General features: G+C 40.7%; 1 protein-coding gene across 2 annotated transcripts in view; it reads left to right on the top strand.

Moving 5' to 3' along the window:
• The window catches only part of ROBO1 (roundabout guidance receptor 1), a 571,660-nt gene that overhangs the window by 45,833 nt on the left and 511,590 nt on the right, over nt 1-14,237 (top strand). The window lies entirely within an intron of this gene.

Raw genomic sequence — 14,237 nt, 5'->3', positions numbered from 1 at the left:
AGGGGGGGAAAGCATTCTTTGTTTATGTTCCACTCCTATATGAAACACAGCATTTTATTTCTGATCCCAGGGATGTCTGAAATGCTTGTAGTAGCTTCAGAGTTCATTTCCTGAGAAACTCTGCTGTGTTCCTTAGCTGAACAATAGTTCCCAATTAGGGGTCCAGGGACCCCAGGGGTCTGTGGAACGCACCCAGGAGGTCCATGGCCCCATCCCTTGCCTTCTCCCAAACAAAATTTTTGTCAGTTTTGCATGGTAATATCACAAATTATATGGCCTGTTTTAGCGCTATGTGGTTTTTCAATACATTGGCCAAAATTGGTTATGAAAGCACACCATGAAAATGATTTTGACCCGGCAATATGAAGCAATATATCACTCCTCACTTGAGGGAAAGCAGGGCAGCTGATTTCAAGAAAGACACTGCCAATATCACACGATAATCTCAGCCGAAAATGCTGCTGATCTGAGCTGCCTTCCCTCATGCTGACAGAGAACAGGGCAGCTGAGCACCCTCACTTCAAGGCACTGTGGCACTACCTTTCCCTGGCACTGAGGCAGAGCAGCTTTTATCAACACAAAAGCAGTAGCAACCACAGTGGATGTGCATCTTCACTGGCTGTCACCACTGGCTGCCCCACTGACAGTGGCTTGATGCACCCTCCACCCCCCATCCCCTCTCACTCAAACCATGTGATGGAGGTGACTTTGCTTCTCTCCACCCCTTCCAATCTCCAGAGCTGCTCCTTCCCTCATCCTGTCTGATCTCCAATTTCAGACATCATGATATAACAAAATATCATGATGTTTAGCTGATATATCACAATGTTGAAAACCAGATATCGCCCAGCCCTAGTCTGTTTTTTTAGTTTACCTAAAATCCTTTGCTTATTAGGGCCTACCCCACATCTTGTTCAAAAAAATTTGCAGAGTTATCAAAATTGTCAAAAGTAGGGGGTCAATGGCTTGGCTTTTGAAAAATGGGAGGTCCTCAGTAATTAGCTAATTGGGAACCACTGGTCTAGAACAATTCTAAGCAGTTGATAGGCACACACACAAATTAGATTTGTGAAAAATAATCTGATGTTTACAATTTGTAGCAACTCTAACAACTTATTTTACCAAGAACGTTTCAAATGTATTGTGCTGTTTATGCATTTTTTTGTTTTGTTTTTGCTTATTCTGAATCTTTGTTTGACTTTGCTACACCACATGTACGATCCAATTTACATTTTTCTTGTCATCTACAGAAGACTCATAAATATACTGTATAGCTTATTCTTAAGTTATGGAAAAGTAAACCCCAAAGCACTGCTAAGTACAAAGTAAATAAAGTATGGAAAAGAATATGTTGATGTAGTTGACTTAATTTATATGTAAATGTGAGCAATTCTGTTGTAGATGAGTGTTGCTAATTACAAAATGTCAGCATTTCAAGTTAGGATACTGTATTCTAAAAAGGAGAAATTTCTCATGGAAATTTAAATTTCAGAGAGTGTCAGATCCTCCACCTGTGTCATAGAGAAATGTTTTTGTCTCATTTTTCTTGTCAATTTTGAATCACACTCCCCCCCCCCCAAAAGGCTGTGCCTATTAGGGAAGGAAATATTTCATTGGTTAGGAGTTGTAAAATGGGATCCTAATCCTAAACCTTCTTCATATTAAGACTACTGATACACTCTTATTGGATAAAATAAAATATATTTCACCACCCTGCACATGCATGCACGCATGCGCGTGCGTACACACACACACACACACACACATTGTTCTGGATTATTGGGGAACCCCTGGAGCAGATTTGGGTGGGTGTGGGGGAATGCAGGGAAGAGAAATAGAAGTCCCGTTGTACAAATGGAAGTGTGCTCACACAGTGTCGGATTTCTTCCCATGATAACAGTATGGTCTTAATTATCTTTGAATACTTGAATGATATTAATGAACCCAGGGATTGGGAGACAAATACATTTTTGGAAACCCTGGCTGTGGCTTCTGCAAGATAGCAGAAAGGAGGGAGATTATTAACATAAGTTCAGCTCTGCTCATCACTTTTGCTTGTAAGCCCCCACCCACCCACCACCCTCTGCCACTCGATGACGTTTCCATGTCACAGTATCCTGTTTGAAGAATAAACTTCTGAAGGAGAAATCACAGCTGAAGGATGGAGAAAATGGCGGGCCTGTCCACTACATTTCCTCTACAAATCCCACATACCACCAGAAACTATCAAGTGGTGAGACAGTAAATTAGGTTTTGAAAGTCCAAAGTCACCCTTAGGTCATGCTCGTGACTAAAGGCGAAAACAAAAGGAATGCTTGATTGGATGTACTGTAGCTGCCTTAGTAAGAAGCTTTGATCGGGGGAAATTCCTGGGACAATATCCAACTAATTTGCTCCGTCAGCACAAGGAGATCTGCTTGTGTGGTGGAACCTCTCTTTCCTTTACCTGCATGTTCATCGTGCACTCCCCACATATGTTCCAGAAGATTGGGGGGAAATTTCCCCAGAACAGATTTAGGGGGTGCACAGGGGGAGGAAAGAGGAAAAGATCTGTTGCACATGTGAAAATCCTTTCATTGACGGAACAAGGCAGTTGGCTATCTCTCCCCCCCCCCCAATTCTGAAATAATGTAGGAGTCCAGAGCAGCATTAATGAGCTTCTCAAACTTTAAGATGGTTCAACTTTTTGGGCATTTATTTTTTTTACTGTGCCTTCTCCTCTGCTCTTGGATTCTTCCTCCACCCATTTTAAAATATAAAATGACGACAACAATAACAACAATAGTAATATAGTTCACTGAAGTCTAAAGCTGCTATGGCTTACTGAGGGCTATGGACCTAATGGTGTCACAAAGGGCCTAGTTGGTGCAGACATTAAATCTGGAAAAGGATCATTTGGGGCATTGCATCACATCACAGGACTAAAAAGAGAGAGAGAGAGAAACAACTATACATCTATCAGATCTAGACATTTGTAAAAAATGATATTGAGAATGTTGTTCTACAGCACGAAAAAAGCCTAAGGACAGTGACAGTGAACTTACATTGGAAAATAGAAATTGATGGGTTTATACAGTCTAATACATTAACCTTTCACTTGTCATAAAGGCGTCATGGAAATCTTTGCCATTTTTCTGTGTGTATGTATGATGCTAAATGCCTTCAGCTGACTTAAAAGAAAAATAAATTCAGTGATATATTGTACGGACATCAAACCTTTTAAGCACATTATAAGTTTGGATGATTTTTTAAAAAATGAAAGCTACTTTCCTGGAAAGCATATTTGCTATTCTAATCTTTAGTCCTTCAGGGTGCAGAGATCTGCAAGTTAGCTAGCTGTCTCTTTATTATAGTTGCACCTTCTATGTGACCTGAAGTAGATAGGTAGCCGTGTTGGTCTGCCATAGTCAAAATAAAAAAATTCCTTCCAATAGCACCTTAAAGACCAACTAAGTTGGTCTTTAAGGTGCTATTGGAAGGAATTTTTTTATTTTGACTATGTGACCTGAATTCATGATGCTGCCTTTACCCTACTAAGAATTATTATGCAGTAGTTCTTTATTGGAGAAAGTCACTTCACCCATGATATGAACATCTACAACAAAAATGTCTCTACACAGTACAACGTCTTTTTCTTTACAGCAAGTTGGACGTGTTTGATAGCAACCTACTAGTTTTCGGGAAGGTTTTTTAAAAGTGTTAAAACTTTATGGAAGAATACAGAGCTTCTCAAATTTCAACTGAATTTTAATGCAGAGTATCTGGACCATAAGGATTCTAATTTTCCCTTTTAAAGCAACATAAGGGTGGTTTGGGGTCATTGGCTAGGCAGAGTCTCAAGTGCTAGAGAGAGAGGCCTGGAGGGTTTTGAGTTTGAAGTTTCCACACCCCTGATGTAGAAACATTTGTTGCTTTGAAACACATTAGCATTTTCTTTTGCCAACAGTATTTACATATTTTTTATATTTTAAAAAAACTGCATTCATGTTTCCTTCTAGCTATACTTTTGTAACAGAACCTCTGCTTTGTTTCCTACCCAACTCCAACAACAGGTTTCTTCAAAGCTCTCTGTAGATATTCAACTTGCTCAGTAGATTTCAGAGAAAAATGTTTTGTCTGACAGTGATCTACAACTCATTACACATGATAACAGAATGTTGAAGGTTCACATCTTTAAAGTCTTTGTAACTCTCTTCTCTGTGGATAACAAGCATTTTCTTCTCTTTATGCATACCTTAAGATTCCTGAGGCTAAAAAGTGTGTAATGTTAAAAGGAAAGAGATGACGCATGACATGTACACTTTTTAAAACTTTACATCCTTAGTACAGCGTGCTGTTTCTTCAAAATCCAGAAAATCTTTCCTTGCTATTATTACTTCCACCTATCATCTTCTTCTTCATCATCATCATCATTAATTTGTATGCTGCCTTTGCATAGTGAAAACCATGCTCAAGGCGGCTTACATGAAAAGATTTTCATAACTGAACAATTTCCACATAAATCATTACAAGATCTAGAAATTTAAAAAAAAATATGAATATAGATAACAGCAACAATACTGCTACTCAAGAGTTTGTTCAGCAGCCTCTGCTTTTGTAGCTGGAGTCAGTCAGGCATCTCCCAGGCAATACAACCTCTGGGATTTTTAGATTTGTACAAGAGTTGCATTGGTACAAATATGATTCCCCTTCTTTAGTATAGTGTTTCATTTACACAGGAGGCTATAAAGAAAAGAATGGGAGCCAACACTGTTTGCATCAATTTCAGTTACGTATTTTTTAAGAGTGCAATGCAACACACCTGTGGGAAAATAGACATTGTTCTGTAACAATGACTGTAGAGGCATCCACTGCACTCATTACTACTACTTTAAGCTCCCATTACTACTAAAAACCTTTCCCCACATGGTTCCCTGCAGATCTTTGGGACCCCCAACTCCCATCAGCCTTAGCCAGCATAGCCAGCCGTTAAGGATTATGGGAGTTGCAGTTCAACACATCTGGAGAGCACCATGTTGGGGATAGCTAACTTAAAACATGCACATAAGAGCAGGGCATCTCAGTCTTGTTCTGCCTGCTCTGTGTCTATTCTTGCACTGCTGTATTAACCTTTGATCTCTTAAGTAAAAAGGTTTTGAGCAACGTCAGAGTTCTCTTTTTCAAAGAAGACATGACCATGTGAAGGCTGCCCCAAATTCAACTGGGAGGAGAGGGAGCATGAAATTCTTTTGTGTGGAGGAATTTCACAGTCATTTTCTGGTTTTGTTTTCTCCAGGTGTGTCCCACGCATCTTGTCAGTTAAGTGAAATAGTTCCCTGTCTATCAATGCCCACTTACCCGGTCCAAGGATGAGCGGCACTTGTAAACCAGCGTGGAAGCTCCTTCCCCACGGAGCCACACCATGTTTGTTTTGGCAGTTGGCCCCTTCCCTTGGCCCCACAATGCTCGCTGGCTTCCCACCAGACCCTGGTTTAAATTTGCACTCGTTGTCTGGTGACAGTTTAGGCCTTGGGTGTTATCCTATATAACATTTGAGGAAAGGGTGAAGAGGTGACTCACCCCCTCCTATATCAGAGTATCCTGTTAGAGGGGTCTTGAGGGAAGTCTCTGTACATAACGCCAGAAGTGTGGTAGGAGGGCCATAGAGCTTCCCTCAGCGACTTGGGGGGGGGGGAACGATGACATCTCTGTAAACCCGCATTTTGCAATGGTCCCATTTCCCCCCTAACTGACCCTGTCATGCCTCAGACCCCCAGCAGGAGGCTGAGAGGGATACATGCCCAGTACCTATGCCAAGGTTACCTGCAATTGAATTAAATAAAGTTGTGTCCAACTTTAATCCCAACATCATTGTTATGTCCTTTTATTCGCCCTTGATGACCTGGCTCCTGGGGAAGAGGGTGCTGTGACTGGGTATGCTCTGGGATACATTTTAATTTCTAGTAGTCTCCTGTTAGGTCCGGCTGTGTGGCTCTGAAATCACTTGGCTAGTAATTAGCTACTTATCAGATTGTTTCTGAAAAGGGATAAAGCAGTTGTCTGACACAATTATCTTTGAAAATTGAATCCTCCCTTTTGGTCCTACTGAGAAGATTGAGAGGCATTGTGAACATTTTAAGCTAAATAAATGGCTTTTTAAAATGTTTGCAGTTTTAGGTCTTCTAAATGTGGAGTCAATGTGTGTGTGTGTATTTTAACTGCTGTGATTTCTTCATGGTTATATTGTTATAGTAAATAAATATATTGGGGGGGGGGGAGAGAGGAGTTTCCATATCCACGGGGCTTTAGAAAGATGTACTTGAATTTTTTTCTTCCTCTGGAAAACGTGGTCTTTGTTTTAATACTGAAGATTTTAATGTAAAATACTGGTGACTGTTAAACTATCTTTCAAGTTCATACTAAATACTATTAATTTTTTTTGTTAAGCAAATAAAATACACAAATTTGGAGAAGTATACTTCAAAATTTTTGAAAATCCAAAATCTTCCCTTAGGACAAAGTTAACTGAAGTTGTATTTCCCCTTCAAACAAATATAAGCTTTGGAGAAAATCTGCCAACATTTGCTTTTTCTGAATGAAGCATTTCAGGGCACATAGCTAGATTTTGTTATAGAGTGAACTATAGATACTAAATGTTTTAATCTTGTAAACTTTTCTCACAAGTAGTTACAATTTTGATACAGTGTGATTGGACTGCATGACTTTTTAAGATAACTGTTTAGCATTCATTTGAAGATTAATGGGACAGAAACAGTTACACTATTGAATCTTTTATCACAGTGCCTGTTTAGATGTTGCTGTTGCTATGTGCAGGTTGCAGGAAAGCCTTTTTCTCATGCTGACATGGCATGCTGGAAGCATAAGATTTACACATTCTTTAGCACTAGTGCCATGCAATATGGGGGAGGGCATATTATGCACAGTCTGCATGTATGGAAATGAGCTTTCAAATGTTAATCATAAGCATGCCTTGTATTTTGGCTCAATAACATCTCACCTGATCCAGTGACTTACGCATGATACCCTTCTTCCTGATCTGTAAGATAGTCACTCATTCCGTTAAAACTTTAAATGTGTCAAGACACTTTATGAAATGCATTCATGTATAACTAGTTGTCTATGTTTTATATACTTAGAGGACCACTGAAGATTCCCTGTACCTGTGATTCCCACCATCACAGCAAGGAAACTCAGTGCTGTTTCCTATGCACGATTTGTCTGATTCTTTTTCACTTAAGAGATGTGTCTGGAAACATACATTTAACAGAAACAGTTACTAAATACAAATTTTCTAAAAACAGTTGATAGAATGGAGACCTTGGGTTTTTTTATTTTGTACAAAGTTCATGTGTCTAAGATCTTCTAGTGATGGCATTGCTGGGAGCGCTGCATGTATGGGCATTATATAGAGTGTAAAACAGAAAATAGGGCTTGCCTAAATTTCACAGTTTTTTTTTAAAAAATGAGACAATGGAAATGAAATGGTATTTAAACAACTTGTGAAGCCTTGATTAGCAAAGGGCTAAGATAATTCTGAAGAGGTGTATAAAGGACAAATAGGTAGAAAAATCAAATGTCAGCAGGGAAGACAATGCAGTAATAAGGCTAGCAAATGTAAAAGGTGGAGATGGACTTTAGGAGCAGGTGTTGGTGGTTTAGTAAGAAGAACAGTGAAGGGAAATAAAGAAAGACAGGAAAAGAGGTATGGGGACAAGAGTATAACTATACTTACAACTTTAGAAGCAGTAATTTATAGTAGATATGATGATGGTATACAAGCCTGTGAATAAAATGGAATGAAACTGAGAAAGTATAACACAGTCACAGAAGGATGCAGAAGTTCATGCTAGCAGCAGAACTAAGAATCAATGAAAGTTAGAAGTAGAAGGACCAGACAGTAAAATGTAATAGTAATAATGTCAAAATAGAAAGGCTACAAATAATAAAAGAGCAACTTTTGGTTAAACCCTGTATTCTATTGTAACTTTCCATCAGTGGGTTGCAGTCAGATTTGGAATTACATTTAAGTCTGCTTGAAACCTTCCTTGTTTTGATGTGTGTTCTCTGGTAACACAGGTCTATGTACTTCCATTCTTCTGTAACAGTAGGGATTAATCTAATTAAAATGTGTTACCTACTTTCTGTCTTTAATGATGTCCCAAAGGCAAATAAAATGAAACATAAATAGGTATAAACTTGGGTCCCAGTGGTAGTGAGACTGTTTCTTGCCCAATAAAAGCAAAAATTGAAAGTATAGCCCAATAGGGATTAGAATGCTTCTTCTCCCTAGAACTGTCTCAAAATAACTATGGGCCACATCCTCTCCTAGTATTAAAAGCTATAATGACATTGATTTCTGTGGAGTTTTACAATGCAGCTCAAAGAACTGCTGAATTTTCTTTTGTGTCTATATAGCAAAGTGTGCAAACAGTGCTTCATATCCCTGAACAAATACAAATCATGGGAACACTTACTTCTTGCTGCTTTTTAGAATAAATCTAGTTTATCCCAGACAAGCTTAAAGGATTATAGTTAAAGAAGTGTAGTACAACTGTTCATTTCAGTGATCTATGGCTTGATCAGCAGTACTGTAAAGGAAGAGTATGTCCAACAGTAGTATCACTTCAAGGACGAATTACCAGCTGTCATGTGGACCACCAATTTTCATCAACTTGCTGAAACAAAATGATTGAAAATCATGAAAACCTGAGTTCCATCAGACACTAGCATTCATGAACATTGCATGTCATGTGTTAAAGATTGTCTGTCATTTTTGCCCTTTTCAGTCCTTGTCAGTACTTACATTAAGATATAGTTCATTTGGTGACTTACCAAGTGTATATGAGAGTGAAGACTGACATAAGGATCACAGTGCTGCAAGCCTGCCTTAAGAACTATCAACTGAGCACACCAGTAAAATCGAGCCCATGGGCTTCTCAGCCTATTCCTTTGATTGTCCACTACGGCCTTTTTCTCTTCTGGGGGTTAATAAAGTGTCTTGAAGCTGGGAAGGTGGCCAGTTTCAGTGTCAAGAACTTGACTACAGGGACACTTTGTGTTGTGTCTGACACTGGATAAGCAGAGTTCTGCTCATGTGATGGGACTTCCTCTTTCCCTCGCATGCCTGCTCCTCAACTGCTCTGGAGGGTCCTCCTTCAGAGCTTATTTTAAGGGTACACGGGGGCTGGAGTGGAGGTGAAAGGAGAAGGAAGAAGTTTCATTGTGCATGCATGTCATGTGAGTAGTACTGCAGCACTAGATAAATCCCTTTGTTTTCTTACCTAGCCAGTTGTGATGGTGGCAGTGGTGGGTGGGTGGAAGGAGCCATGGAGAACTGTGACTGATTGGCTGCAACTACTCTCAGGGTGAAAAGAGATGTACTAAAATAAATGAAGGAGGGCTTCCAGCGGGGCTGAACAAAAAATAGCGAACATATTTATTTTCGTTCATAACCCCCACCCTGGCTTTCAGTGGAGTTGCCCTATTCAAACCTGGAGTTTCCATTATCCCAGCAGTTTATTTTGAAAATAAATACACCAACATCATTAAAGCAAGGCCTGTCTTAGACAATTAGCACTGACATTATAGTCAGTCATGCTGTTGGGCTGTTTGCATGGTAAATTAACATCTCAAACCATATAGATTTAAGTTTTCTCATACCGCATTGTGGCAGGACAGAAAAAGAAAGTAAATTTTCTCCCAAAATTTGTCATAAATCTGCCTGTCTTCTTTGGCCTCTGATACTCTGTTGGGTAAGGGGAAGCCAATTGGCTCTTTGCTTACACAAAGTCATTCTGAATCATGAGAGCACAGTATCCAAACATTATTCTGACCTGCAATACCAGGTGACTCATTACATTGAAGAAACAGAGTGCAGCTCCAGGGACTTGCCCAGTGGATCCTGACGTAGTATAATGCAGTATAAAACCAAAGATATTAAAACAAAAAGTGTGCAGCAATATCATTTTTGCTTGCTTTGGTTTCATTGCTTATATAGTTGTTTCTTATGCAGATAACATCCAAGTTAAGGAAGCAGGAAACACCAAAAATTGATTAAATCTTTCCCCTATATTAACTGCAGTGCTTCTCTTCCCCTTGGGGTTTGTGCACTTTTAATTTGGCATTGATTTCTTAATGATTGCAGCCACAGGAGAGGAGCTTGTGTTTCTTTTATATGCCCCATGGATAGCGCCTCCAGCTTAAATCCCTTTAATACTTCGGAAGAAACTTTTGAGGAACAAAATGTAGTTTAAGCTTGTAGATTCTGAAAGTTCTTGTTATACTGTTTTTTATTCATTGTCATCTGATGTACAGCAAATGGGTGGAAATTCTCCCCCTGCAGTCATGATTGTTAGAAGATAGGACAGTCAAGCAACCACTGTTGCTAAGTAACTGGACTTGTACTATTGATTACTATCCTCATTGTATTGCCTAGATGGAAGAAAACAGCTAACATAAGTGTTCAGAACCCAACTTTTTGTCAAGGATGCATTTTGGAATTTGTGAAGAGAGCAAATAAATATCAGTTCGGAAGACACCAATTTTCTCTCAAAGGTTCAGAAGTCCACTCTTGTTTATATATTCAAGATTAATGGGGGCAGGGGGGAAGGCCACCAACCAATACAACCCCAGGGAATTTTAAGTGCATTTGTTTTTGTTATATTTTCATACAGCATGGAAACTATGGTAAAAATTTCTTGTGGTTCCTTTAAGACTAACTCATGGATATCTGATGAGGTTATGTCATAATAAATTTGTCAGGCTGCATTCAGTATTGCATTAGTTTTACTAATTATAATGGTAGTTCTGTCCTGATTGTTTACGTTCCTTTCACACTGCAGCACCATGTTGCACTAAATTTCATTCATACTAGTGTGAAACAAACATTAAAAAATAGGATCATTTCCTCTGCTAAACAGCTGTTGAGGGGAGAGGGTGATGATGGAGGGGAGAAGAAGGCTCCTAAGCCTTTTGGAAATCTACTTGCAAATGGGTTCCTGGGATGGGGGTATTGAGGATCCTTAAGCAGCCTTACTAAAGGAAAGTCAATTGCATAGCATCTTCGACACCCTGTAGGGCCTTGCCGTTGGTGTCCAAGACCAGGGTTCCAGGCTTGCAAACTTTTTCTTTGTGCAACCAAATAACATGGAAACGAGCACTAAACTTTTACATCATGTGAAAGCTCAAATATAATGTGAAAATTAGCAGGGAAATGTCAGGAAAATGGAATGAACTGACATGTCTATGCAGCATCAGCCATTAAGATGCCACAAGGCTCTTTGTTGTTCTTGCTGCAAACAGATTAACGTGACTATCCCTCTGGAAACAGCAAAGTTTATTATGCTATATTATCAATATTGATTGTTATAATATCAACACAGGTCAAATACTTATTTCTCCCTTCTGCCAACAAAAGGATTAGTGTTCATTTGTCTGCCTAGCTAGTATATAGACTTAATATTGTGTACAATGACCAGTCATTATATATGGCTCTGCTGCAAGAGGAATAATCCCTTGAAGGAATCAGACCAGTGTACATTTGGGTTGCTTTCTGGTGCATTGCAGAACAGTAACATGCCATATATGCTTTGAAGACTCCTCAACAAATTCAGCTGGTCTCCTCAGTCACCGTTCCTGCCACCCTCCACAAATTGGAAGGCAAACTTGAGGAGCCCCTTGAAGTCATGTAGGCTTCATGCATATTTTAGAACCCTGATCTCCCGCCTCATCCCTGCTTTCAACAGAAACACATACCCAATAAGAGTTTGTGCTGGAACAATTATTTTTTACTATTAGAAGGTTAGAGTAATACTGAGAGACCTTCTGGGTTAGTGCTCTGTTGTTGTTTCTAAACTATATGCCACAAAGGCCATTATACAATCTGAAACAAATGGGATCCTCCTTAATGAGGGTCCTGGTTAGGCACGGGCCCCTGAGACACCCCCCCCCCCGCTGGGTTGTAGGCGGGGTGTGTGGCCCAGGCCTTGTCTGTATGGCCCCACAATCATGCCAGGCCGTTTGAGCCAATCTGATCCAGGTGGCATGATTGGGGGGGGGCTATAAAAGTGGCAGCACGACGTGGCTGAGGCACTTGCTTCGCGCTGCCAAGCACCCGCCCTCCCGTCCTTATTTGTTGGTGTTGCTGCTTTGGCCTTGCTTTGGATATTGGTTGGTTGCCTGTTTTGGAACAGGGGCCAGGTAGGAATTTTTCCATTTGGCAAAATGGCACTGGCCACTTGGTTTGCACCTACCCCCTTAGCAACTTTGTAAGGTTTGGCAGTTAGGCAGTGGCTTAGTGAGGTGTGTGGGAGGGGAGGTGCACCATCACCTGCCCCTCCATGAATAAGGATATTCTGGTAAAGGAATCTGGGGGTCCTGATCTCTTCTGAAGTCCACTTGAGGGGCTAGGGCCAAGCCAGGACCATAGGAACCTCGGGGTGAGCTTCGATTGGTTTTCATCAATGTTGCTCCCTCGTTTGGTGTTTACCCTTCCAGACTACCTGCCAGAGAGGCAGGAGTCAGTTGCCAATGCCTAAGCCAATACCACTCACTTTGCTGTAATCAATAAAGTTGTGGCCTAAGGCTTCCGGGTTGGCGCCTCCAGGCAATGCGGAGTTCCTCCGATCGGGAGGAATTTGCTCCTTGGAAATTAGGGTCTGACCGCCACGGCGAAGGTGGAGACCCACTGAAATCACAGGCGGGAGAAGCTTGTGAACCTGGGATTCGGCTGGCACCTTTTGCGCCTCCCCTACTCACGGGGAAACCCGGTTTCGGGGATCCGGAGCAACGTGGGGTGAGCGGCGCGGTGCTTTGAATCGACTGCTTCTTTCACGGAGTGAAGCCGCATTGCTGTTGCCGGAGAGCGCTGACTTTTTCCTGTGGACAATTGGACTTTAAACAACTACTCATGAGTAGAACGGAAAATTGGATCTTTATATTCATTAATTTGGCATCGAAACGGGAAGGTTTTAAACAGGAAGTCCGCCTTCCTTTTTTGTAAATAGACTGAAGCAAAGACGTTGCAAGTTAAAGCCTTGGAAAGTCTTTTGTAAAGGATTAAATCTCCATTGGTTAAAACTATTAAACCCCCCTTGGAAGCAGGAGAAGAGGGGGGAGATTTTGGATCTAGCGAGCCTGCAGGAGAGAGAGAGTGAAAATCAAATTACCACTGCTCTGAACCTGGAAACGGGTTGCCAGCAAGATTGACGTCTTGGGAGAGTTTATTGTTTGTGAACAGAAAGTATGTTGACAGATGGTTACATAAGAGAAATATATTGTTTCCTCTTCTGCATTTAAAAAGGAGGAAAAGTAACTGAAAATTGAAACTAACTTTATAGTTTAAATTGTGTTTGAAAGGATTGATACAAGTGGAGACTGTTTCCTTCTAGAGGGAGCTTTTGAAATTGTTACAAGAGTGGAGCTGGGGTTTTTCCAGCTGCAGATAAGAACTGTGAGAATTAGAGATTGACCTTGGATTTTAAGAATGTTGACAGAAGGAGCCTTAGTGACTGTATTATGTAAGATAAGCTATTCGTTGGAACAGCTCCACAAGAAGACGGATGTTATGATTACCAAACTTGAGAACTTGGGACAAAAAATGATTAATTTGGGACAAAAAGTGACCATCAATACAGAAATTGTTCAGGATTTGACACAGGAACCTACTTTGACAGGACAAACTGGGGAGAAGATGAAGGAGAAAGTTGTGGTTGTTGAACCCAAAGTTATACAAGTGGAAACCCCAGTCTTACAGAGGCAAATTGAGGACTATAAGTGGAAGCCTTTTATGAATGAATATAGAAAAAGTCAGAATTTGAAGATTGGAGCCCTGTTTGGATTGGAGAAGGAAGGTTGGATAGACTCTTTCATGCAGGGATTTACTGACTTTTGGACCCTGAATCTGGGTCAGGAGGTGATTGGAGTTGTGGGGGCCTTTGGATCTGGAGGAGCCTTGAAACATGATTTGAGATATTATATGGACCTTGATTCTAGAGGTGGAGAGTTGGCTGGTCTGTCGAGAGGGAATGGGGGCATGGTTGGGTCGGGACCCCCTCGAGACCTGCTCTTCAGCATCTTTAGCATCAAAGAACATGAAGAAGAACTGCAGAAGGGACTTGGAAAAGATTTAAGAGCCTCGGACAGAAGATCTCCAGGTTGATGAACTATATGGAATGGACGGGAATGACTGGCAGAATCGGAGACCAGGGAGAAGAGATGGTGGTAGAAGATTGGGAAAG

The sequence above is a fragment of the Podarcis liolepis genome (assembly GCF_965112155.1).
Source record: "Podarcis liolepis genome assembly, chromosome: 4".
NCBI classification, from domain to species: domain Eukaryota; kingdom Metazoa; phylum Chordata; class Lepidosauria; order Squamata; family Lacertidae; genus Podarcis; species Podarcis liolepis.
This window is presented reverse-complemented; position numbering and strand designations above follow the sequence as displayed.